The 27,107-nt window shown below is 33.9% G+C and overlaps 1 protein-coding gene across 10 annotated transcripts in view; it reads right to left on the bottom strand.

The window, feature by feature from the left end:
• LOC145295987 (uncharacterized) overlaps nt 1-27,107 on the bottom strand; it is a 404,367-nt gene that overhangs the window by 135,943 nt on the left and 241,317 nt on the right. The window contains exon 1 of one of the 10 annotated variants that reach the window (XM_080141942.1): nt 1,170-1,401. The exons of the other annotated variants lie outside the window; for them this stretch is intronic. The gene's annotated coding sequence lies outside the window, so the exon portion shown is untranslated. Of the gene's footprint in view, nt 1-1,169; nt 1,402-27,107 lie in introns of those variants that run through there. 10 annotated transcript variants of the gene reach the window in all.

Raw genomic sequence — 27,107 nt, 5'->3', positions numbered from 1 at the left:
TTTAATAGAATTTGAGATTGTGTGTGTGTATATATATATATATATATATATATATATATATATATAGTGAAAATATTCTGTACAATTTAATGGTTGAATTGAGATGATAAAGTATAAACAGAGATTCCCAAATTCCTTGGCAGTGTTGTATCCGTTCTGATGCTAAACTTCATCTTTTCCGTTCTCGTCAGTGAAGGGAAAATCCTTCTAAACTGACACCATTTTAATTTTTGTCCCAATACAGAATGCCTATTTTCCTTTTTCTTCTTTTAAAACACATAAAAAGCACACATTTTGTCTCACTCTACCTTTGTGGGGAAGTAAATAGGAACAGGTTCTTTAGAATTCCCTTCCTCCTCCCTCACCACTGAATGTACCAACAGGCATAAATTTAAATGTAATGTGAACAAACATCTCGCTGCAAAGTTAGTATGCCCATCCTATAAATCTTAACCTTAATTTCAGTAGTCATTTAAGTCTCAGTGGTATTAGGCCTCGTTTGGGCAGAATAAAAAAATTACTTTATAAGCAAAGGTTGGTTTAACGTTTGCCTTTTAAGATTAGTTGTTAAAATATTTCATATGTAATAAGAGAAGTCAAGTGACAACAAGTGTTCATCTTCCACTGAAAGTGACTGCCTGAGCGGAGAAAAATAAGGAGAGAAAAGTGTCAAGCATGTCAAGCATTGGAAGTGAGGAGGCATAAAATAGGGACAGGTGTTTTGGATTTTCCTTCCTGCTCCTTTTTTCTCCGAATATACCAACGTACAGAAATTTAAATGTAATGTAAACAAATATTGTGCTGCACAGTTTCCTACTTAGTTTGCCCCCCCCCTAAAAATCTGGACTCTAGTTATAGTAATCCTTTAGTATCAATGGCAAGATGCAGATGCACTGAATTAATAATATATATATATATATATATATATATATATATATATATATATATATATATATATATATATACGCATTTCATAAGCAAAGGTTGGCTTAACTTTTGTTTTTTAACGGCAATAAATTGTTGAAATATTTCATACGAAATTAGAGAAGTCAAGTGACAACAAGTGTTCACCTTTAATTGAAAGTGACTGGAGAAAAATAAAGAGAAAAGTGTAGAGAGTCTGAGATTGTCAGAAGTAAAAAAAAAAAAAAAAAAAAAAAATGCCTTACCTCATCAAGTGGGTCGTTTTTGTTTTTTGTTTAGTTTTTTTTTTTTAGATGAATAAGAAGCTAGTAAACGGTCCCACCTACACAATCAAGATGTTCCAGGCTCTTGTTACTAAGCCGGCTGTTCAACATGTGATGTGTCTCTAAAACGAGGAAGCCACACACCATCATGCCAAGGTGGATTCACAGTGTGTTTGTGTGTGCCTGGTTACAGCAGGCGAGGAGGGAATCTAGTTAGAATGGGCATTCCCGATTCATTGATTCAAAGACGCCGGTCGATGTCAGTCTGAACTTTTCGTGTTTCGCAAAGGAAAACCTAGAATAAAGCCGATTCGCAAACTCGAAAAGAGATTGGAAACGGAAAAATTTAAACAAACAAAAATAACCTGTGTATGTGTGTGTGTGTGTGTGTGTGTGTGTGTGTGTGTGTGTGCGCGCGCACGCGCGCCAATGAACAGTGCTATCAGACTAAAAATTCCCAACCGAGGTCCACATGGACCGCTGGTGGTTCACAGAAACTTTAACATGACTAAAAAAAAATTATTTTGTTTACTATGTGTACGCATTACTTGGAGTATTCAGATTACTGTTCGCTTCTTGATTGTTATTTTCGCAACGTTTCGGTCGATGTAAGCTTCTTCAAACTCAGGAATCTGCACGAAATTTCGAACCTGGATGACTGAAAACAATAGCAGGATGAGCAGAGCACCAGATATTCTGAAATGGTTACCCATTTAGTACTGACTAAGTTCAATGTTGTTTATGCCTGATCATCTAACAGAAACCAGCGTATCAACATGATTATGATGTATAGTGACAAAAGAAAATATGGTACAGAAAATAATTTCATGGCATATCACTCTTTAGGGTCTTTTAATGACAAATTTAGTTTTTAATGCTTCATCTTATTAATATCTTCAAATATTTTGTTTTGTCGGCATATGTTTTGTAAGAGACTGCAAACGATAGATTCTATTTAAACCACAATAGATACAGCCACTCTAGATGAGAGTGGACCTGGGAGTAATAGAAAGTCACCCGAAACGTTAAAATTGGACTCTCACCATATAATGTAGTTCAAAGTCAAACACAGGACTGGGTTGAGGTAGGCAGAGTTTGAATGGGTGACAGGGTTGGAAAGTAGGGTAGAAAAAATAAATAAAAGTATAGAAATAAATGGATTTGGGGATAGTGGGGTGCGTGTGTGTGTGGGGGGGGTTATAATTTGCCTAATGATGTTCGAGGGGCTTTAATGTTGTTCCCAGAACCATCAAAAGTATAGTTAATCTCTCTCTCTCATATATTTACTGGCAGGGTGACCTGACGTTACCTGGTATTGAATGATGATCAACGAATGTTTCACACTCCCATATTTTTATTGTCATCGAAATTGGTGAAATCACCCATTTTTCAATCAAATCGATTGATTGCCTGATCTAATTGGGGACATATTGTTGTGCACCAGGAGGAAGCTCAAATGCCTCTCACAGAAACTTAGGTAAAAATACATTGTATTCTACATTGCACTGTAGAGAACACACTGTTAATTTTATAAAATTATTTTTCTATAGAATGGCTTGAATTAAATTCTAAAATGCAAAAGTCAAGTATCATACTTCAATTGTGCTCTAAACAGAAACATTCATTTCGAAGGCGCCCCTGTCATATCAAAGAACCTATTCTTGATTTTATATGTCGAGCCTTTCAGCTTGTGACAAAATTTCTCAGATGCACTTGTGATGTTAGGCTGTGTATAGTGTTAACTTTGGTCAAAATCCCCTGTTCCTTCTTTCATCAGATTATTTGTATTATCGATACTTATTGAAGACATTCCGATACAAAATCTATCTAAGAACACTGCCAGGCACATAAAATACCTGTGTGTATAACACATTTTATGTAAAATTAAAAATGTTTAGACCAAAAATTGTCTGAGAGGTCAAATTTTAAAAAACTTGTCTTGACCACTTAACATTTATTGTTTTGGACTCGAATTAAATTAATCCCAATATTGACCCCTTAACATTTGTTTTGGGCTCAAATTAAATTAAAAAGTTTGATCCATGCCCAAAGAACTTACATCTAAAATTTCAAGTGTTTAGACCCAAAATTGGTGGAAGAGTTTGGTAGAGTTTTCAAAGGTCAAATCATTGAATGGCCCCTTGACAGCCAAATTTCTGTCCGAAAACCGATTAAAAAGATTTTCCCAAATCTCAATACCCCTTATGTGAAATCACGAGTCTGCAGAATGAAAATTGACAGAGTAATTTCGTAGGGAAATGTACACACAAACACACACACACACAAACACACACACACACACACAATTTCACTTTACTCCTATAAATTTGTTTTTTAATGTGTTAATATTCATATTGAAAACCCTTTTTTCTATTTATTTAAAAAGAAAAAATACAACTTTGTTATATATAGTTTGTTGAATTGCATTTATCTGCAAAAGATCTAGCTAATTTGCGTATTCTTTTAAACATTCATCTAATTAATTCCTATTAGTTTTTTCGCTTTTCTTACGGGATGGTCATCTTTAGTTAATTATTACGTGTAATTATATTCATGCAGATATTCTACATGAGTTATACTTGCATAATATTTGCGTAAAAAGGTTATAGTAAACAAACCTCTCCCTATGTATAATTATGTATGCATGTATATATTTGTTTTAAAAAATTGCCTACCAAACTTTTTCGTCAGTTTTTGTTCTGCAGACATGAAACTTCATATATAGGGTTTTCGAACCCATGCAAAACTTTATATTTGGGTTTTAGCCGGGGAAAATCGGTACAAAAGTGTGAAAATTAAAAAAATAGAATTTGCCAGGTGAAGGTCAAACGACGACATTATGAACATATATGCGTAACGTAATAGCTATTTGTTCATGTATTAATTTTTAGCCTTCCTGTAAACACGTTTTCATTATACAGTCATTAACGTCAAAGGAAAAAGTAAATCATAAGCTAAACGTTTTGGTTTCGATTCTCGGTGGTGGTGCATGAATCATTTTTTGTTTTAACTTTTTAAATCATTACTATATGTTGGGTTCAATATAATATAATAATGATAAATACGAAATCTGCATTAATCAAAATTTCATATTTAAGTGTATTTTATGACTAGGCAATCCCAGGCGGCCTGCTAATGTATATATATACATTATATATATATATATATATATATATATAGTCATTCCCATACAGTAATGTTTCGCCATTTCACACCTCATCAGTGTGGCTAGACTAATAACTACCTCAAGCCAGGATTGAAACCCGATCGCCAGAACAACAGTTGGAGCCTCTAACCATTGTGCTATATGGCTGCTGCTATGCGGGCAGTGAATTAACAATGTTTTGACATTGTCCAAATACCTAAGCTCAATTTGTTTACACAAAGAGCATCGCTTCATACGTTAATGGTAATTTGTATATCACTTTCCAATATGCACAAATTAAGATAGGGAGCATTAATATAAACTCATTCACTGTAGATTGACAGTCAATAACATTTATGCCTTTATGAATATATATATATATAACAAAGTTATATTTTCTTTTTAATTCACATAAGGGGTATTGAGATTTGGGAAAATCTTTTTAATTGGTTTTCGGACAGAAATTTGGCTGTCAAGGGGCCATTCAACGATTTGACCTTTGAAAACTCTACCAAACTCTTCACTCGAATATCGTTACGGTTAATTGTAGTTATTTCCTTGCAAATGGAGACAGGGATGGCTTCGGTGCGGAGGTTAGACTCCTCATAACCAGCAGCAATCGTAACTTCTTGTACTGAGGATTTTGGAAGAATGAAACACTAGTGTCTGTAGGTATTGAATATGATTATATATATATATATATATATATATATATATATATATATACACTAGCATGGATACCCAGCGTTGCCAGGGTCGACATGAAGTTCGGTTTGGCCACACCTGCTATACTAAGAATATTGATCAGTTTTTCATTATTATATGTCAACTCCATCGTTACCCCAACAAAAAATTTCAAAAATAAAAGAACGAATGAAAACACGAAAATGTAATCCCCATCCCTCCCGAAAAAAAGCAGAAGTACGTGACGAACTCTCCAGATATTTCGGCAGAAGGGATATGAAAATAAGCTATTCTCCCGATACTGAGCACCTTTTTATAACTATATTCCAGTTCAAACGAATTTCTTTTATGCTCCCTCAGTCTAGAAATATTTGTTATTACGGTTTGTTCCAACGAAAACAAACTGTAAATAATTTGGTTTCAAAAATACCAAAATAGAATTTGTGTTAACCGAAATACACGTTTTTATATTATAAAACTGATGAGTTATGACTTGTGTTATTAAAAGAAAAAAAAATTAGAAGTTACGACGTCAAAAAAATGTGAAGAGAAAAAACTGGTAAAAAATGTAAATGAAAGTTTCTTTGTTTTTTTGGTTTTGTTTTAAATAAAGAATCGTAGTTAAATTGGATTGTTTGTTTATTTTAAAATCCACTGGACCCAAACATTAATTGCAAAATCCCGGAAATTATTTTATTTGAACTGATTCCAAAAATAATGCTTGAAAGTTTGTGTGAATTATTTTTAGTTTGATTATCCGCTGAAAAAGAAAACAAAAACAAAAAGAATAAAGTTAGTGTCCAAGGGAAATAACTAAAAACTCAAATAACTCAAACTGTTTTATAAAAATAAAATCGATGTTGGTAAAAATAAATTAAATTAAATATGTTATCAATGTAAATCAAATTTAAATAATAAACTTAAATAGAACACTTAAAACAATTCCCTCACTATAAACAATAACTAATACTCATCTATTTAATAAAGTCGATTTTCCTTAATGTAATATGCAAATGACGTCATCTCTCAACTGTCTATTTTACAAGAATCATACTATATATAGGAATGAATGAAGGATTAAAGTAACGGAACTTTTGTATATATTAATCAAATTGTGAACAAACAAACAAACAGATAGACAGGAACACGAATTTATATATATAGATATTCTTTGTAGATGCATGTCTTAATGAAGACTGAAAATTTCTACATTCCGGGGCAGTATATACAGTGCCTAGAATTTCTAAATGGTCACCCATCTGGTACTCTCTGCTCTGTCTGTGGCATTCAATTGCACCGACTGAGATTAGCAGTTGTTCCAAAAAGTGTGGATACACTACACAAGCCGCCTTCACCACTATAAACAATTTACTTGTGTGGATTTTAGACAACCGTATTGTTGTGTGAATATCATATGTCTAAGTCAACGTTATATATAACTCAGTGTGCGTGTATATGTTTGTGTAATCCCTATATAAAAGTTAGAAAATTTACATAAAATTTAAAAGTGTATTCTTATATAAAATTTATCGAGGAAGACAATGGAAGTAGTCTCAAAACTCTAAGTGCACCACTAAGGAGGCTATAAATACAAAACTTTAAATACATCTTATTTTATGAAATTTAAATTATCTAAGTGTTACCCTAACCCAGAGGTCACCAAACTTTTTTTACTGCAGGCAGGATCACAGAAAGAATGATGAACACGGGCCACATAATCATTTCATTCAATACTTGCAAGTCAGAATGGAAGCTCTGGGAAAAAAAGACAAAAAACTAAGTTTAGCATTGAAGCAAATTCTGGTCTTCGGGTCAAGATCAAAGTGTAGTATCTGTTATTCAGATGTTACACTTCAATTTCTTGTTCTCTGTCAGTGGAGGAGAAATCCTTCACGACTGAGACAATTTTTATTTTTGTTCCTTTTCTCCACATTAAAAAACGACCCCAGTGTCTACCTCTGTCCCGTGGGGAGACATTGTAAATAGGAACTGTTTAGCATTCCATGTTAATCATGTCTGATGCGCGTGCAATGAACAAAATCAAAAGCAACCAACATGTTTATTTACTATAACGTTATCAAATAACGCGACAACAGAAAAAGTATACATCAGACACAATGTGCACATAACGGAATCTTACAAATTAAGCAGTAAAAAGGTTATTGAGATTTGTGAAACTTTTTTAGTAGCCATAATGAAAGGTGAAGAAAATGGAATCTGAAAATAAAAAAGACATTGAATTAGAAACGTAATCAAAATCCTGTTGAAACAAGTAAAAGCAGAGGATTTAGTGGTCACTGGTGAAGCTACGGCTCTCTAAAGCTATGGAGAGAGCTGGGAGAAATGAAATACTTAATTTAAAGAACAAAGCAATCAGGAAGTCTCCGCAAGCATGGAAATCTAGTATTGTAAACATAATATTCAAAATTTTATCAAAGTTTTGTGTTCCATACGTTTTATCAAGCAAATTAAAGTACTGTTAGTGGACTGAATGAACTGACGTCACAGGCAGCATTCGGTCCTCGGGCCATAGCTTGGTGACCCCTGACCTAACCGAAAGGAGGTGTCGGAGCTAAGCCTGCTTTAAAATTTCAATTATATCCTATTTTGATGAGCAAAAGTGTATAAAATAATTTTAAATATATAATTCGGTGAACAAAATTCCATGGAGAAGACAATGTAAGTAGTCACAAATTTCTACGTGACCCTTTATGTGTCAAATATGTATGCGACCCGCCCCTCCATCTCTAAGTGACCCATGAAGGACAGAAACCCCTTATACTATTTTCTTATGAGTGTTATTTTAAAAGTCATCTCGGAATTGTTTAGTTGGGAAAATGCCAAACTGAAAACATGAAGTGTGCAGTTTCGATTCTAACCCCCTCCCTTTAAAAAAAAACAAAAAACAAACAAAAGCAAAGAAGCATTTTCTTATTTTTAATATAATAAAATGTAAGTTAAGAAATTTAATTGGAATTCATTTTTGAAATGAATTCCAATTAAGGAATAATATATATACCAATCGGTACGGACCCGACTATGGAAGATCAGATAATAAATAAACGTGGATTTATAAGATCAAAGAATCTAACCTTGATCGCCCTTCGGGGCCCGTGGCGCAGTTGATAGAGACGTTGAATCTTTACAGTTCCAGATGAACATTGTCTGAAGATAGTGGTTTCAATCCCACCCAAAGTGTGCCAGAGGTTTACTTGGCCAAAAATGTGGTGAGACGACAACTACAGATGGCAGTGATGGCTGAGAATGCAGTTAGGAGATTCAAAGTTCCTATCCGTCGCGGTTACCACCTGACGAAGGCCAGAGGAATAGTTGGCCGAAACGTTTGTGAATAAACAAACCAATAAAAGATGAAAAACAACAACTAATAAAGATGAGAATAATAGTCCGAAATAAAAATAAATTAATATATATAATGCTCATCTCAAAAATGAATTCCAATTAAGGAATAACATATATATATATATATATATATATATATATATATATATAATAAAAGACAACATCTCTATCTGTATACATATTTGTCCTTAAAACAAAGACATGATAAAGAGAGTACTTTCAATATAAGTATCACATATACAATTTGCCTGCGAACATAATGGAAGTAGTTCTGCGTCTCTAGATGTCTGTTTATAAATGTTAGTTTAAGAGTATCAACATATATTTGAAGAGCTCAGCGGGTAAAACATTTAGCTGACAAGGTTGCTGTTAAAGTAAACTCGCCTAAATATTGTGTATAATATACTCTCTAAAGTCGGAAACGCTAGGTAACCCTGCTAATATATATATATATATATATATATATATATATCTTATACTATATTTATTTATACAAACATTATTAGCTACACATGTGCATATATGTTCTTGCTGCAACTCTTTAAGAGAAACAGTGTCATCAGGCTAGATTTAATTTCTTATCTGGTCTGATGATGATGCTTCTCTAAAAGAGTTGCAGCAGAAATATGTGTGCACATATGTAGCCAATAATGTCTGTATAAATAACTATAGTATAATTACGCTCTGCTTGTTATTGAACACTTTTTGATAAACACAGGAGTTATAGTTGATTTAAATCTAGGAAACAACAACGATACAAGTTACTGTGTGTGTGTGTGTGTGTGTGTAAGTCAATGTTTGTTTCTATAGAAATCAATATGCTAACAATTAGAACATTCAATTAAGTTTCAATAAAGGTTAAATTTTTTTCAAGAAATATAAAGACACTATTGAAAATTTTTTAAAGTCCATCTAGGGTCACTGGGGCAATTATTTGTTCAGTCGATAAAATAATTGAAATATCTTAGAACATAAAGAAACGAAATTAATTTTCTAAAAATAGATTTCCTTTGTTTCATAAAATACAAATAAAATCAAAACAAAGAATATCTCAGTGAAGAATGTATTTTAAAAAAAGGTTTAAACATTTTAATAATTATTTTATTAGTATTTTTAAGATTCAAAATAATTTGCTTTTTTAGAAAAGATAATTCAAATTCTTTTCGATTCGTTAAATTCATTTTCCGTTTATAGATATCTTTTTTTAGTAACCTGGTGCTAAGTTATTTTTTTAGTTTTTTTTTTTTACTTAACTTCATATTACTAATCTTATTTTTCTTTCAAAGTAAACATTGTAAGCATGAATATATTTGAAATTATTTTTACCTAAAAACCACAAATATAACTCCACACGAGAAACGCCAGGTGAATGTGATTAGTTATTAATAAATTATAATAAAAATTGAGGCAAATATTTTACTAATGCCACTAGAAAAAATGGTTGGATCATTCTATCGCTCCAGACAATAACCGACTCCTGGACCAATCTTCTACTTGTATACGAGTCAAATACATCCTAAAGTAGAGTACTGTTATAACAGCGTGCGGATGCACATATGCAAATGCCTAGATATGTGCAAAGAAAAAGACTATAAAAATAGTATGTTCACAGACTGATGATCACATTCAGTATGTTCGGGAGCATATTAAAGACGTGGATCACATTCAAGAAGACAAAGGTCAGAGAGAAGATGATCACTTTTTATTTGGGGAAGTACCTGGTAATAAATGGCGTTATAACAAACGAAAAAGTGAGTTGAATTATTACTTGTCTTCTGTCCCTTGCGACATACTCTACTACAACGTGTGGGTCCTGTGTGTAAATGTGGGTAACTTTACACTGTTACCAAATCTGGGGAGGTGTAGCTGATAGCACTTTTTCTTGCCTTTGCAAAAAAAAAAAGATCAAATTTGCAATCTAATAGGAATGGAGTGATCTCTTCTTTTCCCTACAACCCCTTTATCATAGAAAAAAGAGACGTTACTAGTCTATCTATACTCTATCACTATTTTCATGGAAAGTGCTCAACTAAGCACCAATTTCTACCCAACCGCCTCTTATGAAAAACATTTACAGAAAATGCTTCTTGTTAAAATCTTATATCGCTATATTGAATTCAGGAATCTATACAGAATTTTAAACAGAAACCATTATTTAATCATCAAGGATGACCTGCTCTCGTTATGTCAGCCATGATTCAGTAAAAGTTTCAAGCAATTCCTTATTATATTTTTACTATTGCCCATACTGAAGATTGAACTTTCAACTTCCAGAAGACCGTTACTTAGAACTGATAACATAGCAGTTTTATCCTATGTGCCATAATTCAATCTGCAATAGAATTGTTTAAGATTTCTACCCAATCATAACTGATAGAATGAGTGTAAGCTATTTCAAAGATGCAAACAGTAGTCAGAATAATCCAAATAAATCCAAATTCTCAATAGTCATCTTAACAATTCCAAAATATAATTTAACACATAGTTTTATTGAAATTATTATGCATTCATTTGCTACGTGCCCTGTGATTGGATGAAAAACAACCTATCATAAGAACCTTCACTGAACACAACGTGAACGTTATTTTTCAAATTCCTGCCTCTTTTGCTGTGATCCTTCGAGAAGTGAAACGGCTACCGTTACTCCTATTACTTCCATTTTTAACACAGCAGGAGCAATGCAAAGGTTCATATAAACATAGAACAAATCTCCCTTTTTAACACTACACTCAGAGAATGAGCAAAATTAAGGATCATTAAAAGGATGCATCTTCAGAAAGTTCCTACATATACCGTACTTTGTGGTAATTGCGCCAAATCCAGGGGTAATTGTGCCAACAAAAATAAGTACTCTTTAGATGCATGGTTGCCAAAAGAGCACTTTTAGCTAGTTGGCACAATTACCCCGAACTTGGCGCAATCATCCCAAAGTATGGTACCAGTTATTTGAAAAATAGCTTTCTCTTCTTTTTTTCCTAGCCTTTCCTTCTTCAAAATACAAGTTATTCTGACACATCTTTGTTGTATTCCTTTCTTCTCACCAGCGTCACAATATATTTCATACCTTATAATTGGGAACATCTGAATAGTTTGCATACAGCTAACTTCTACTTTGCAATCGATTATGGTGATGGTGTAGGAAATAATTTATGTATCTACCTTTCATGGCACCTGAATTGGAATCATAAACAATAGCCTTTTTAGTACGATGTATATTAGAATTTTGGTCATGCCCGATTCATGTGTCAACGTAATTTTGCATCATGTGTCCTTTTTTCTCTATTTAAAGTGGCTGCATACCGCATTAGAGGAGGGGGGGCATTCAGGTAACTGTCAAGGGGTTGGACGCATATTAGTCTGCTACCAGACCTTGGAGTTTGCAACAAGGCAACCTGTTGCAATCTTACTCTTTACTTCTTACTTCAAGAGCTTAACTTATTGGGAATTCGGTTTAATAGAAAGCAATCATGTGGGTTGACATTTTATTTTTAGGTTAATTTAAGAGTCTGCCTCTGATTATGCATTTTCAACTAAAACGTTAGTTTTTTTTTCTAACTTGTCATTTCTCATTGAAATGTACAACTTGTTTTTTAAAGAAAAATTCATCTCCTGCAAGACTAACAAAAATAAAGAGCTGCAATAAGGCTGTAGCAGTCACATGTTTGGATGTACTATTTTCTCTTGATGTAAATGAACAAAGTTTAATTCGGATTAATTAGTCTATTGAGCAATAGAACGGATTGGAGTATGAATACAGTTTGTAGGAATAGTTCTTAGAATGTGATAGAATAGATCACATATTTTCCCCACTTTCAAACAATTGGAATCGGACTGCACAAGGAAAGAGACATGCTAAGGATGGTTCCACCTAACCCACCAGCCTAGAAAGAAATCTACCAGGATGTATCGCGCCTCAATGTTTGTAAAGATTTTTATTGCCTGTTTTTAACCTTTTTCTAGTTCGACTGAAATAAAACGTGTTTTCTGTTCAACAACAATGTATGCTTTAGTCCGTGAATCGAAGGAAGTTTTTGGAGTCAGAACGGAATATCGATCTCAATTGACATGGATACTCAATCAGCCCAGCCGCATTTATTATAAACGGTCATCCCTCATGTAAGTGCACAATTTTTTTCAAGCAAAATTCACTTTCTGTACAAACTAACAAAAATAAAACTGAAACAAAACTTTTGCTCTCCAAAAAGAGATTCATATCTTGTTCATTTAAGTTTTCCTGTAGACTTCATTTTTAACTTTCATTTCATTGTAGATTTAAGTGGGGAAGTGGTGTTCAGAAATGGGTACACTTTATTCAAGTCGGAAACATTTGTCTCTAGGTTGAAACTAGGGTTATGCAGCGGTCAGGCATTACTGATACCCGGGACCAACTCCTTGATTGTATGACCCCAAAGACTCCAATCTAAATCCAAGTATTGAGAAACATGAGAAAAGAAAGATAGCTTGCATATGATTTGTTTTGTAATGAAAATCGCTCCAAACAAGGCATGAAGCCACTTGAAGTGAGCTAAAAAAAAAATTTAAAAAAAAATACCATTTTAAGATAAAAAAAACAAAAAAAAAAAACAACAAAAAAAACGAATAATAAGTATTTTATGGATATATTCCAAGCAAGAAAACAGCAAATTTTCCCCCTGTGTCAGAAACATCGCTCATGGAATGTGAGTAATAAATTATAAAATAAGAAAATCGACACTATATACACTTATTGTACTGTGTTGAAATAAGGTTATTATTTAGAAATTCATTCTTAACATGGGAAGCGTGTTTTGTAACTATTCTGTACTTTCACCTAACAATTTAATAAAAAAGATATTGCAAAACTTGAAAATATTATAAAAAATATAGTGTGCTACAATAAGTGCATAAACACTAGAAAGCAAGAGTTTATAAGCAAACCCATGGTCCATTTTCTACTTTCCAAATTTGATACCCCCCCCCCAATTGGATGCCTGGGTTCAGTGCGACCTCTCTTTGCATGCACTCATTGGAACCTCTGTTATATATTGAGGCTACACATGCTAATAATCATTTAGTGGTTAAACGAGAAGTAAGGCTTCGCAGGGTCAAATGATTGATCTTTGGGGGCCATTGCTTTCCACGGAAATAATATTGAAAGAATTGATGTCTGAGGACAAAGGAAAGGCTGTCACTCATTGGAAGACAACAAGGGTGGACTTTTAATATGGAAATTGCTCTAGACAAGGCATAAGCCACCTGATGCATGAAACAAAAAATAAAAAAAAATTACTTCAAGATCAAAAAGTAGCCAATGATAAATGTTTAATGCATAGATTCTGACCTAGAAAACAACAATTATTTCCTCTTTGTCAGAAACAGCCCTCATAGAATATGAGGGGCAAATGACAAAATAAGGGCAAAAAGAGTTATGAGGTTGTCGAAAGTAAACATAAGATCCACTTTCTAGTCTCTTAGAACAGCACTTAAGAATTAATAATGACTTAAAGCAAGGAGATTGTAGTTTACTTCTTCATTGTCTTCTGTATTGACTCAAGTGAATAATCCTTAACACTATACGTATCCACAGCTCACCTTCTTCAAACGGTTTACTTTCATACATCTCAGAATCATCTAATTTGCATACGAACAGTGAGAATGCATGTTACTTCACGTGATCATTGAGCATAAAATTAGCTGTGCGTCCCTATTTTTTTTTTCTATTGTTAAGTAACTAGACTTTACAAAACATGCAGACATATGAGCGTTTCTGAGGCAAGTCGTTTTTCGCAATCACTACAATTTTCCCTGCAGAGCCCCATTTTTGCAAACCCCTAACTTTTTTTTTTTCCTCACCGCCAGCAATGACGTTGGCAATAAAAAAAAAAACTTGAATAGAAACCAATCTTCTTCCTTACTCTTTGTAGCCGTCGTTCTTCTGTATGAACAATAGATAAAATAAAATGACATCAGATGAGATGGGAACAAGTGCGCAATGGTTTGCAGTCGAGTCTTGGAAGCCAACAAGAGAAACTTAATAATAATAATAATAATAATAACTTAGAGCAATAGACTAGTATCACATATTTACAACCACTCGTATTTTCCTTGCCGTCTATTATGACATACGGCGAACGCTAACAGTCTGAATAAAAAAAAAAATCTTTCAAATTGATTGCCTTCGTTTGCGTTGCCTGAACTTGACTTTGAAGTCATCAGTCCAGGAGGAGTGCTGTAGGTGAATGTTTAAAGACATCAAGCATAATTATTTGACTTATATCGCACGATATCGAGTTCGACATACAAGGTGTTGGCACTCCCTCTACAGTTGGGTATAATGTTATGCCTTTATGCATAAAGAAATTAAAACCAACGCAAATGTGGATGAACTTCAAGATGAAACGAAGACACCTATTTATACGAGGGAGGATCAAACTAAAATAGGGGATATCTCAGAGAAAAATGTCTACAAATAAAAGTTTAATTATAGATATTTTGAAAACTATGTGGCCGGTTCTGCAGTGTTAGATCATTTCTTGCTAATCGAATTGGATGAAAAACATGACTATTGATTGTGGTTGCAATTTTATACTTCGATTATTTCATAGAAATAGGGATGCAGACCAATAATCAATTACTAATGGAGATTAAGTTTGCGTGTCTGAAGCCGAATCTATACTGTTACTATCTTGTAATACTCAGTTCAGTTTACTATTAGATTAAGAAAGTTCTTGCAGAATTTTTAATTTTGATTTCAAATATTTGGAAATAAGTTTTCGTTATACCTTTACTTTATACATCATTTTAAAGAGCGTTTTTCGTTTTATCTAATCGTTTAAATTACAATCGTTTTAAAACAATTATGTATTTTCAGAACGTTGAATACAAGATGGAAAAAAAAACAAATTTGCACAATTTTCTTATTTCAATTCAAGCTAGGCCGAAAAGCTGCTGAAACGGCTTGCGATGTCAATGAAGCGTCTGGCACAAATCACTACTGAACACACAGCACAATGGTGGTTTAAGAAATTTCATGATGGCGACAAGAGTTGAAGATGATGAGTGTAGTGGTCAGCCATCGGATGTTGACAACGATCAATTAAGAACCTTAGTGGAAGTCAATCTATGCACAACTGTTCAAGAACTTGATCCTGAATTAGATGTAATGTATACAACGATGTCCAACCAACTGACAGAGATTGGAAAGACAAAAAAACTTGATAAATAGGTCTCTTACAAATTGAACGCTAATCAAAAGAAACATTCTAGCGTTATAATCAGGATTCAGTTCTGGGGTTCAGGAAGGAGTGAGTCACTCTCTTGACAACGGCACGTTTCTACCCTCTTCTTTTCCAATCGACCACACATGGCCTCTCGCCACCAATGTCACACCGCACAATCCAAACGTCAGCAATACAAAATTCTTTTCAAGAGAAGATGTTCACGACTCTTTCCTCTCTGCTCCCCCAGGGAATTTTCCCCTGCTTTTATATCCTCCTATCTAGAAAAAAAAGGAAGAGACAGGAAAAAAAAATAGCTTCTCCCATCATGCTCTGCCTCCCCAAGATGCCCTTTGCGTATACAAATGCGCTGGCCATCCTTTCCTTCTTCTTTCCCAAAGAGCGATGCAGATACGCCGGGTATGTTTCTTTTTTTTTCTTTTCTAACCATATACCCCACAAACATTGTTATGAAGTGTCATCTTCCCTTCTTTTACGCAACAAGAACAGCCTCTTTCTCGACCAGGTTGTGATTTGTAATGAAAAGGGAGTTCTTTATGACAACCGCCAATGCTCAGCACAAGGGTTAGGTGCCGATGAAGCACTATGACACTTCCCGAAGCCAGAGTTGCACCAAAAATAGGTCATGCTGATTGTTTGGTAGTCTGCGACCGGTCTCATCCATCAGTTTTTTTAATGCAGGCGAAACCATTACGGTAAAGTACTATCAACAAATGGATGAAATGCATGAGAAACTTCCACAGCATTAGTCAATAGAAAAGGCCCAATTTTCCTACACAACAATGTCCGACCACACGTTGCTAAACCAACCCTGCAGAAGTTGAACGAATTGGGCTACGAAACTGCCTTAGTCACCGTACTCTCCAGGCCTCTCACCTACCGACTACTACTTTTTCAAGCATCTCGACAACTTTCTGCATGAGAAATGCTTCAACAACCTAAGCGATATCAAAAACACCTTCAGGGACTTCACCGCTACCAGGACACAAGATTTTTATGTTACTGGCATAAATATACATATTTTGCATTAGCAAGTGTGTCGATTCTGATGGTGCTTATTTCGATCAATAACTTTATCTGAGATATGTTCATCTGAATTTAAAAGTTACAAAACCGCAAGGACTTTCTTGTCAACCTGATATAATATTTCAGAAGAGTGTATAATCTTTCAGTGCTTAGCGAAGAGAGAGTAATATTTATGTTTTCATGATAGTCTCCTCTTCCTTTCAAGAGTATAGTATATGTTTGTTCGTCATTATACCATCCTCCTAGGTATTATCTCCCATTTAGTTTAGGGGGGAGGGTAGTTTAGTATCTATTCCTTAGTCATGATTCCACCCTCTCAGGAGTAGTACTATTTTTGATCCATCAAACTCAAAAACAAAAAGAGATTTGCTCTCTTATCATTAAATGCCACCACCTTAAAAAAAAGTGGGCATTTTGAGTTTCTGCTATTTATGTTAGTCATGATAAATTTGAGAAACATCTTGTCTGAAGTTGCTTGCTTGTCCGAGCGTAGGCAAGTTGCCATAATCGGCCATTAGTAATGCGACAAAATGAAAGCAATGTGCCAAATTAGTGCCCTGCTTCCTTTGCAAGGTGAAGGGCAGACTTGACCTGATTAAACCAGATAAAAAGTTTGTTTTATTAAGCAAACTGATTGATAATATTGTTAAGGAAATAAAACAAAAATTAAAAGTATATTTTAATGAATTTTATTGTCATATACTTTTTTTTAAAGCTGTATTCTTTTATTTTACATATTTTTGATGTACTCTTATTTGATGTACTCTTTAGAATGTAGCCAGTGATTTTTATGCTTTTCATGCACTTTTAAGGCATGTTTATTTGACGCGTTTTTTGATGTAGTGTTATTTTGCGTAAATTTTTTGAGGCCTTTTTTTATTTTAGGTTGGTTTGGGTTAGTTTTTTTTACGGCATTTCACCCTATTTTGGGGTTATTTAATGCGGATCCAGTAATTTAAAAAAAAAGTTTTTATGCGTTAAGTTCTTTATATTTTTAAATATTTATCTATGGTGTTTAGTTTGGCTGGAGAACATGATTGCGTTTTGGAAAAGGATAAAAAAAACAAAAGCAATAACATCAATGTTTATTGCCTTTTAGATCAGGACGCCAATATCTTCAGACAGTCCAATCCGATAGCATCAGTTTTTTTATTCGATGCACCTTTTCATGGGTGTACGTTTTATGATGTATTATTTAACATTTAAAAAAAATTTTTTTTATTACATTTTCACCCCAAACAAGGCAAATTGCCACTTTGGTTTAGGGGGCTACTATCAGGGGCAACAACTACTGGGGTACTATGTAGGGATTTGGGCAGCAAGATGTCGGTTCACGTTACACTTGAACTTCTGCATGTCAGTACTGTTGGGGAAGCAGGGACCTGGAATGGAATTCCAGAGTCTAGCGGTTCTGGGGAAGAAACTATTGGAGTAAAAAGATCTTTTACATCTAGGGATCTCTACAGTGTAGGGGTGGGATTTAGCAGCCTGTCAGGTTTGTCGAGGGTGCTCACGTCGTGGGGGCACAAGTGATTGCAGTTCGTCAGAGCATTCACCACTAAAATACTTGTAGAAAAGGCAGAGGGATGCAATATTTCGTCGATGGGACAGAGGCTGAAGCTTAGATGCCAGTTCAGGGCCTATCAGGTTTGCGACTCTCTTTTGAACCTTGTCAAGAAGCGAGAGACGTAGCAGATACACCAGCCCAGATGTGACAGCAATACTCCATACATGGGCGAATGGTGGCCTTATAGAGGTACAATACTTTCGGGTGTTAGTAGTTTTCTAGCACGGTAGAGAGAGCCCACCTTTCTTGCAGCGGCCCTGGCAATGCCTTCAATGTAATTGTTCCAACTCATGTTTCCTGTGAACGTTAGGCCAAGGAGTTTGAAAGATGTACTCTCAGATAAAGAGTCGTTGGCCATTGCTATAGGTGGTAGAGAGTGTTTCTTGTAATTATTGAATGAAACTAGTTTAGTCTTGGCAGCATTGAACACGACCAACCACTTTTGTCCCCATTCCACCACAGATTGGAGGCCTTCCTCGAGTGTTTCTGCCATTTCTTTAGAAATGTGTTCATTCGTCTTCCTGTCGTGCCTGCCATAGAGTGTAGTGTCATCAGCATATATACCCATCTCAGAGGCAATTTTGTCGGGGAGGTCATTTATGAATATCAGGAACAATAGAGGTCCAAGGATAGAACCCTGGGGCACCCCCGCATTTATATCATATTGTTTAGATGTACGACCGTCGAGGACAACCTGGATTTTTCTCTTATCTAAGAAGGATTTAATTATGTTAAGTATTCTACCAGTGATACCGTATGATCTAATTTTCCTGAGGAGACCCTCATGCCATACCCTGTCAAAAGCCTTAGATATATCTATAGCTACCGCTCTGCCCTCCATAGAAACAAAAACTTAGAATAGATTTTTTTTTAAATTTGATTCATTTAATTTGTGTTTACTTAGTGATGGAAATGCCTTTCCAAGCATAAGTGTGAAAGACCAAAGAAAATGCAATTTTAATCTTAATCTCAAATACAGAAGACAATATCAGCTCTGATAACCGCTGGTCATACAGATTCCCGAGGTAAGCAAAACTATTCATGAGTTTGACAAGACGAACAAGAAAAAAGTTGAAGATTACACCAGCTAAAATATGAGAATAAGAATAATATCCAAAATTGGAACAGTAGTCTGAATAATCTAAAAACCTATTTCTTGATTTTCAGGAATTGTGTATGTAGTGTGAAGGAATGTTTATTTTATAGTACATGAATTTTTTTTTTAATAGAGTTAAACTTTTGTCTTTTGAAAAGTAGGAAGACAAAGCAATACAAAAAAAAGGGTGCATCACTTTGTTATTCAAAATCTCTTCTCTCCTGAAATCTATTAAGATCGCTCTTCATCATTTTCAGTTTTACATGCTGGCACATATTGAACTGCTTTTAGAAATTAACTTCTAAGCACATTAATCTTTGTTCACGTGTTTTTTCTCTCAAGTCCATTCTTATCACTTCTTGTCATGTTTTCCTTATCTTTTCTTTGAACTAACACTGCTATCTCAACTGTTCTACATCTACTAGTCCAAGAACTCTCATTCATTCCATTGACCATAAAAAGTTTCCTTTACTGCATACATCTCCCAATATCTTTTTCCGAGTTCATCAGCTCTAAGCCTATCTTTAAAACTCACAATAAACATCCATCATATCATTCTCATATCATTTCTCTTCATGTGACGCATGTCCTCAATTCATCAGTGGTCAAGTTTCACTTCCATGCATCATCACACTGTACACATGCCTGATAGACTCTTCCCTTGGTTGTTAGTTGTAACACTCTGCTGGTTAGTGATGGCAGAAGATCCTCATCCTTACTACTCCATCCATTCATACCTCTTGCAATCACACTAGCACCTGCTAAACCCTGTATTTCAATGATATCACCAACGTAACAAAACTTGTGAACAATCTCAATAGCTCATTATATTTGGATTATTTAGACTACTGTTCTCATCTTCAGTGTTATTCTCACAACATTTCGGTTGATATAATCTTCGATCTTCTTCAGGTGTATCTTGTCGAACTCAGGAATCTGCATGGAATTACTAATGAACCCCTTTATTTAATCAACGGGGTAGCATGTTCTCGTTCTGCAAACCATGACTGAGCAGAAGTCCTAAGCAATTTGTAATTGTATTTTGAAGTTTCAACTTCTAAAAGTGTATAACTTACAACAGAATTTTACAAAGTACTTTATCCATTATGCCACGGGTCCTTGCAGGGATTACATTGACCAAAATAAAACTCAAAATGAGAACAGTAATCCAAATAATACGCATTATTATCTCATCTCAAAAAATTCGGAAACAATCTAAATAGCTTCACCATCCAAATATAATTTTTCCATAATCGAGTTCTCATCTGTCTACATTGTCTTACACTTCTGGCATGCGAACTCGTTATCTTTCAACCTATTTGTTGAACCTACTTCAATGCTTACAAGTACTACAAAAATTTGAGTTGCCTCTAACTCTCAACTTCCTTTCCATAAACTGAGCAGAGAAATTTATCTTTCTGTATAACGTTGTTGTTAACTGATTTACACGTTGCAAGGAACATAGGACAAGTAATAACTAGACTCCCTTTTTTAAAAACATTTCCGGGTACTTTCCCCAAATAAAGCATGGTAATGCTTCTTTTCTCTGACCTTAAGGAGACCTCAATCGTGATCATTTTCCCCGCTACACATGACTTCTCGTTACAGCTGTGACATCACCCACGTCTCTAACATGATCTCAAACGTTCTCCTCCATCCGTTGCACACAGTCTTTTTTTATAATCTTTTTCTTTATCCTTACAGTGACATCATTTTGCATGCATTTGCATACGTGTGTCCATGCGCTTTTACATTTGGAAGCTTTTCAAAACCTCAACCACTGATTATCACTTTGTTTTTGGTAACATTCATTCTCAGACTTTTACTTTTTATAGCATTTATCTAAGTTTTTAGACCCTTCATTATTTCAGAGGCAAGTGCTAAATCATCAACACATAGCATCTTTTCCGGAGAATCTGTACGAAACTATTTGGAGAATACTTCTACAACACAAATGAAAAGCAATAAATATACTACAGAATCATAATGTCCTGCCTTCAAGTCGGCTTAAAATTATTTTTAGATAACAAAAGAAACAAATTTTGCCAGAAAGAAAAAAAATTTTTTTTATGTTTTTGAATTTTTTTTTAGATGAGGATTGATAATTTTTATACTTCAGATTATTCCAACTACTATTCTCATCTTATAATCCAAATAATATAAATTTCTTTCTGTTGTTTGAAATTATCTTGAAAAAATTAAACCAATTAAACGATAGAAATAAATAAGAGACTGATTTCTAGCAAGAAAGCAAAAAGCTGCAAAAAAAAACAAAAAAAAAACACCAAGTCAATTAAAACTAAACGGAATTTGCAGACGTTAAAAAGGCAGATATTTTGTGATTGTTTTCATTCTGATGTCAACGGATTATAATCAACAATGTAAGTAGATGTTAAGACGTTAGCCTCTAGGCCTTGTCTGATTGAGCGAAAAGTACATAAAAAATAATTACCAACTCGTTTGAATTAACGATATGACGTTGTGAATTCTGCAATCTTCCGAAGGTTAATACAAGCTCATTAAAAGCTGTTGTTGTTGTTGTTGTTGTTGTTGGGGGTAATTGCTTGTATAATCAGATTGGTTTTCATTAGTTGCAGTCGCTTGACACTCAGTTGACTTGATGCTGATCAAGTCTGGAGTTACAATTAAATAGACTTGATCTTAAATAAAAATGTTTACAAACTGTTCAAAGCAATTGATCAGTGCGCCCGAAACATGACTTTCCGTCATGTGAACCAGTGAATAGAACTCCTGGTAATATGGGAATATAGTTAACAGAAGTTGGGGAAAATAAAACATCGTTGGTTTATTCAAAATTTTAAAGCTTCTTAAAAATGCTTTTTTAAGAGATTTTTTTTTTTTTTTTTTTTACCAATTTCCATTATACTATCGCGACCACATGCCTAAAATGAAAAAGTTTAAAGTAAAAAGATTTTATCCACATAACAGCATACAACATATCTGCACAGAGCCTCAATACAAGACTAGGGCATTTTATTAAAAAAAAGAAAAAAAACAAAAAACTATCCTTCTCTGATGATGGATATTTTACGATCCGAAATTAATAAGTCTCGTTTAAAAAAAAAAATCTAATGAACTTTTTAAATAAAATATTGGCATCTGAACATTGTTCTAAGGACATTTTTTTTTTATTCGAAATTTTTAATTTTCTTAAAGATGCTTCTGAACAGCATTTTTGCCAATTCTCATAAGAAATAAAATTTATCAAATGCAATAACATTTTATTTTCTACCGACTAGTTTAAAGTTTTTGTTTGTATTTAAAATGAAAGTTTTGTGAATATTCCTGTTTTTCAGACCCAATAAAAATTCAACATGTCTGGTAATGTTTTGTTTAGCCTCAAGATCTCAAAATTAAAACAGCTGAGAAATGGAAAACAAAAAAATTTACAAGAAATAATTTTCACCAAATGTAATCAAATTTAATTTCCTATCGACCCGTATGCTTTTAATATTATGAAACTGTTTGACATATTTATTTTTATTTTAAAATAAGTTCCACTATCAGCTTTGTGTGATCAGCCATTTTGTTTTTAGTATGACAATAAGTCACATGGGCATTAAAATCAAATTCTGAAATTAAAAGCTTACAGTTTCAGCAAATTAAACGTATACAGGCCAATAGCTAATATTATTTTACTGTGCTTGGTATAAATTATTTATTGTTGTTTATTATTTGTCTGAAATTTCTCAACTGCTAACTATATTGCAAAATTACCAACCTTTTTCTTGTAAGAGAGTATTTAAACAACAACTAGAGAAGATGAAAGTTCCTTGGAATCCAGTGATGTTTTGCTTTTGATGATTTTTTTTATTCAATATTAAAAATTGTGGTACTTTTCCAGACAAGAATACATAATGATTGCTAACAAACAGGAAATGTCCGAAACATGGTGAAACAGTAAATTATTGAGTTAGCAACCAAATTCCTACAGCGTTATAAATATAAAAGGTATAATAATAATAATAATAATAATAATAATAATAATAATAATAATAATAACAACAACAACTAACTAACTAACTTTTCTTTGGGGGGTTTTGACAACTTTTTCATAACTTTTAATGAGATTTTCAATAACTCGTTGGTAAAAAAAAGAAGAGTGTCAAAAATATTTATTTTCTTTGATTTAACATTCTATCGACTCGAAATTTAACTAGAAAAAAAAAATTCCAAAATAGAATTCTCGAAAGGGGATTATATATATTATACGGAAAATCGAAAAATTAAAAAAAGAATCATAAAGCAAAGTGTCTCCGTTGCATTTCATAATATTTGCTTGAATATATATATATATACTAGCAAGGAGACCCCATGTTGCCCGGGACTGAATAAGGATCAAAGAAGGTTCCATAGTTCCAATATTTTTTATTATCAGTTGGTTTCATGCATGATATCAGCATTGCTTCTCATCATCTTCCTTAAGAAATAGTTGTCAACTATCTTGTCATTTTAACCATTGGTTCTTGTGACATATTTGTTGAACATGACCTTGGCTATTCTAATATGCATTTTAAGGTTAACTATGGCTAGCATTGTGAATGTTAAGAATCCCTTCTAATTCTTGAAATGTGTGGCTTACGACAATGATATCGTTAGCAGATTTTGGATGAGCAAGGTATTCTGTTTATATTGATAGACCTTCCTTCCCAAACAATTTTATTGATCACCGAATCTTTCAGGCGGCTTTAAAGAAGTTTGGTGTACTGCTGTCGTCTTGTCTAGAATCTATTTGCATATTGATCTTTTTGTTTAAAGCACTTGAAGCAAAATTATCAGGATTAGATGTAAATGCAATTTTATCACTTTTTCTGTCTAAGAAATAATACATTGCTGGAAGAGACAAGCCACCAAGACCGGACAAGATCTCAACAGAGACCAAACTACTAAGAGAAAAAATGAGACAGATAAAAAGAGGTGGTACGAATATACAAAATATTGAATGTTTTGAAGTATCTAGCTATATCTATCTATCTGGTCGGGCTCTTTGCCCAAACCAATCTCTCTCTCTCTCTCTCCAGATTTCTCTGACTTCCATCAGCTGGCGTCATGTGCCATTAGCTGCATGTGCATAAGTCGTCCTATGCTCGGGCATCTGTATTGTGAAATCCAACACAATACATTTCTCACCAGCTCTTGCTTGCCCCTCTGGCAGTGATCAGCAAATCGTAAACATTACTCCTTGATGGTAGTAGATATGGCAGGTAGGTTGTCATAAAGTTGCTGCTTTGTGGGATGATCTTGCCAATATATATTTAACACTATTCATAGCAGATGGGTGTCTGTGCTGTTTAGCTTTATTTTCCAGTCTTTTGGTGAGTGTCTAGATTGTAGCACCGTAAACGAGGACAGATTCCACCATTGCTCTGAAGAAATGCTTTTTTTAGTTAAGTTTGAAGTTCATACTGACTGCAGCTTATCCAGTTCAGTATCAATGCTGAAGTATGCAAGACCTCATGTCACCAAATGAATGAAAAAATAAAGGCTTACAACGAGGAAGAACAGCTAAAAGTTTTGAGAAAAATAAAGGTCTCAATGCAACCAAAAAGAAACAATTTTGTGGGAGAAACAACATTGAAAGAAAATGATGCTCTCACAACTGACTTAAATCGCTTAATCAGAAGATGCAAAGAGTTCTACAAAACCAAAATCCCTTTACAAACAGAGACAGCTGCTACACTACCTCCTCCAATATGTCAGAAGTACAGTCTACAATTAAACAACAAAAGAGATACATGTCCAGAAGATGAAATTACAGCAGACATTCTCTAAGATGGAGATGAACCAATTGCAGAGATTCCTACCAGCTTATACAACACATGCTTTAATAAAGGCAAAATGCCTAACAACTGGAAGAATGCAACAGTTACAATCCTCCACAAGAAAGGAGACTGAAAAAAACATTAAGAACTGCAGGCCAATAAGTCTATTTTCAATTGTTTACAAAGTATTCTCCCATATTCTTAAAAGGATTAAAAACACAACTGGTAGAAACTTACCCAGAGAACAAGCTGTTTCCAATCTGGATTTTCCACCGTGGACCACATTCAAACAAATTCAGAAAGAAAGCCAATGAGTAATGTATACCATTTTGTTTTGATTTTGTCAACTATGAAAAAGTATCAGACTTCAGCAAATTCACTCCTGTCTATAGCTTTGAAAAGTTAATGAGCGAACAGCACTTACATTAAATTGTATCAAGACCTTTATGATTAAACCATAGCAAGGTTTTAGTTGTTTATATTTGCTGGAATGTTCGATTTTTTGCCATGAGGGTGTGTTGGTTGGGAGGGCAATTTATTTTGGTTTTGTAGTTGTGTTAGTGCTGTCTGCCTATTTAGATTTTTTGGTAGTTTTCAAACCATAAATTGTTTTGGCCATTTCCAGTTTGTTTGGTAAATTGCAATCTTATATGAATTGCATGGCTGGGGAAATATCGAAATTGTTTATCTAGAAAAGTCAGATGATCTGACAGTACCCAGAAATACATTCCCTGAAGGTTATTGGAGTCTTTTCGTTCATCAGCAAGCCATGAAGCTGCAGCTGGTATTTATATAGAAAAATCATCTTGAATAGAGGGCTTTGAAAAGAAAACTATTCAGGAGTTGCGAGACAGTGAATCGTAAAAAAAAAAGACCCCTAAAAGGAATAGAATGAAAACAGTTCCAAAACAAAAGGGTCTTCAAATGTTCAAAGCACAAAAGGACAAGAACAATCAGGACCAAAGCTATCAACAAACTACAGCTTGATTATTCTTTGTTGGGTCACCTGAACGACCTGAAATATGCCAGATGTAACAATTTATAGATGTCAAATGATAAAAACATCTAAAAGTTGCAGCTTTAGCACCAACTTTAAAATGTAGTAATATCTATTGCAAATGGAGATTTGGTATCTGTATGAAACTATATTATTTTTTGTACTTTCAATGCTCAATTTAGGGAGGTTTAGTGTAGTATCTGTTCTGTTGTCATGTGACCATCCTCCCAGATATCATTTTCTCTGTGAAGGGGAGGGGGTACTGTAGTATATGTTTTTTCTTAATGATACCATCTTCCCAAGCATAAATTCCTCTTTTTTTTTTCTTTTGGCAGTGTAGTATTTATGTTATGGTTTTTATACCATCCTCCAAGGAATATCTTTTTTTGAATGATGGTGCTGATGATATATTATAAAAAATATTCAAATAGAGGTTGCATATTTTTGATAGCAAATACAAAAATTTTAAACACTACATAATAAGAATAAAAGACATATACGCAGTGCCTTCAATAAATTTCCAGACTTTTTTGTACAGACATTTAAAAAAAAGTTTTAAGAAATGGTACTTCTACAGTATCCTACCCAGGAAGTAAGGTACTTGTACAGTGAAGTACCCATATGAAAAACAAAGAAATTCTTATCTGCGACGTACATAAGTTATCAAAATAGAAAATCATGTAATATATTCGAGTAGTATAACAATCCGGTGCTTCTTTACTATAGCACTCTGATGTAAAAACAAACACACTCTTACCTGTGACATACCAAAAATTTAGCACGACAAACTTATTTCAATAATTTTAAATCCACATACGTGCTGCAAATTTCCTGTCCAATGAAGGTACAATTATTCCATACATATGGTGTGTAATACCCGTCCTAGGGTAGGTAAAATATTCCTTTGCTCAAGATGGCAAATGATACATAATCAAAAATTCCTCTATCCTAAGAATAACAGGCATGTTAAAATTTTTTCTCAATGTCTTATGCGGTCCCGAGCAATGCAGAGTGGCCTTGCTAGTAAACATTATAAACATGCTCT

This window comes from Euprymna scolopes, chromosome 16 (genome assembly GCF_053919585.1).
Source record: "Euprymna scolopes isolate OS-2025 chromosome 16, ASM5391958v1, whole genome shotgun sequence".
Taxonomy (NCBI): Eukaryota; Metazoa; Mollusca; class Cephalopoda; order Sepiida; family Sepiolidae; genus Euprymna; species Euprymna scolopes.
This window is presented reverse-complemented; position numbering and strand designations above follow the sequence as displayed.